Source organism: Octodon degus, unplaced genomic scaffold (genome assembly GCF_000260255.1).
Source record: "Octodon degus isolate 3935 unplaced genomic scaffold, OctDeg1.0 scaffold00217, whole genome shotgun sequence".
In the NCBI taxonomy this organism is placed as follows: Eukaryota; Metazoa; Chordata; class Mammalia; order Rodentia; family Octodontidae; genus Octodon; species Octodon degus.
In genome coordinates, this window is record NW_004524793.1 from 476075 (window position 1) to 478705 (window position 2631).

Here is a 2631-nt window from a genome sequence, read left to right on the forward strand (position 1 = left end):
TGATTAATTTTATTGAGAAACAAAAAACAATGAGACAGTTTCAAAACAGGATAGTAGGACAGTTACAATAATCAATGCATTGCATACTGTTGTCTTTGCAGTAGTTATTCATAGTAAAAGATACAGACATGATATCCTGTCCAAACACTATTAAGTACAAATCTTTCTTCTCATTGAATTAAGAGAAAGTGGCTGTATATCTATCTTAACTATTTTGTATATACAGATACAAAATGGTCCTTCATTTATAACGCCCTGTTGTGTTTAGTATTGTCAGAGAAGGGTATTCCATTGCCATTTAGATATTGTAGGTGTGTGAATCCAGCAAAATAATCCAATTTAGTCCAGTAGTCATAATAGTAGTGGGTTATCTGTAGAACTGGCAATGTCAGAAGTTATTGACTTGAGCCTTTTACAGCTCAGCATATTAATATGGTTTTACATTTTATACCTCATTGTTATATTTTTCTGCTGGATGATTAAGACCAAGATAAAGCAAGACCTACATAACAAGAAACATAACTTTTATTTCTGACAAGGTCCATCAAATCCCCTCAGGATTTACCCTGAAACCCTGTACCTCAGTTTGTAGATCATAAACCAGACCTACAAGTGTAAATATCATATAGTCTCCCTCAAAAGAAGAATAAAAATAGAAAGTTTTAACACAACTAAAAGGAAAGCTAGAACTTAAGAATTAAATAATGAAGAGAGAGCAAGGAGAAAAGCTAGGAAACATGACAGGGGCAAAACCATACATTTATATGCACAAGGTGGTTATGGCAATGATCCTGAGAATCTTCAGCAGGTTTTTGAAACTAGCAATTAATTGGTAGGATTCTCACCCTGACTAAGTATATATGCTGATACCTGTGAACTAAGCAACTGTACTGAAGATAACAATGTGTAATACTAAGGCCATGCTTGGAATGCCTGTCATTCTGGTCTTCTAAATATGTACTGCTTTTCATGTCACATCAATTACTACTGTACTATCTCTCAACTAAATGTTTTTTAAAAAGGTAATAAATGAAAGCAAGAGACAATAAAAAATGTCATAGGACTGTCCTGCTACATTGTTGTATATGTTTAAATTTCTAAATTTCTGTGTAAAAATGTACAATTGTTTATACGTATCGTTTTAATTATTTTATCTTTTTAAAACTTTTTTTTTCACATTCTTTAGGGATTTAAAGTTTAATGTAACATTACTTGATGGAAAATACCTGCTCCATGTTATGTCTAAGAAATTTGATATTCAGACAGATAGTGAGGTTAAGATCGACTGTCTAGGTTGTAGGGTAGTAATAATAAACCTCTCTTCTGGAAGGTTAACAACCTAAGTTGGCAGACCAAAAATTAGAGAAAAAGAAGGGCTGCAAGGACAGCCGACATTTTGGCCCTAGCCTTTCAAGGTCAGTGAGGACTCAGGACATAGGAGAACCTGTACTCTAACATTATGTAACTCAGTTGTGTCACAAATTTTCTAATCAAGGAGATTATGGGGTCAGAGAGGAAAGTGATCAATGATGTAAAGTGTGCCTATGGAGAGTCACATGGAGAGAAAGTATTCTCTCAGGCTTTCACAGAAAGCAAATTGGTCAAGCAATGGCCATGACTCATCTACATATGTTGTCCTTTTCTTTCTTTAAGTGAAAAACACACATTTCATATATTCAGATAATAGAAAATTGTGTACATCCTTTTTAGATTATGAGTAATTTTTATTGATTTCTTCATGTTCAGCTCCCCTTATATCTCTAGCACAAGTCCTGGTTTGTCATTGTGGACAGTCTTTTCAGGGTTGTGTTATATGAATTTCCTAGCGTTATTGAGGATTTTTACATCTGCAATCAGAAATCTTAATCATTAGCTTCTTTGTTGTATGTTTGCCTGCTTTTATATGAGTTTAAAAGAACTTTTTCCTATACAATTTTTGAGAGCTTTTCATTTTTGGTGCATTTTCTTTTTTTTTCAAGTTAATTAGTTATTTACTGATCTATACAAGCACAAATGTGTACAAGTTACTGAGGCATCATGTTATGTTTTGATACATGTATAGATTATATATTATTGAAATCTGTATGAACATGTTTATTTCATCAAATATTTAATATTTCTTTGTTGTGAGAGCTTGCAAATTCCATTCTTCTAGCTTTCTGAAACACACAGTACAGCATTGCTAGTGTATACCCTATTGTACAGTGCAAAATCAGAAATTTTCTTTTCTAACTGTAATTCAGTACACATCGATCCATGTCTTTCCCATCATTTCTCTACACTTAACTCTCTCCAGTAAGCACCATCTACCCTGACTTTACTGAAATCAGCTTTTAGAGTTTCCAGATGTAAGTTTCATTATACAATATGTTTATCTGACTCTGCTTATTTCACTTAATTACTCTAATTCCATCAATGTACAATAAATGATGTTCTCTTGCTGCTTTTCAGTGCCAAATACTTTTCATTCTATATCTATATCTATAACTGTCTATATCTATATCTGTCTATATCTCTATCTATCTATCTATCTATCTATCTATCTATCTATCTATCTATTCTTTTTCATTAACTGATAGACACCTTGTTTCAATTATTTTTGCTATTATATATATCTGGATACATAATCCA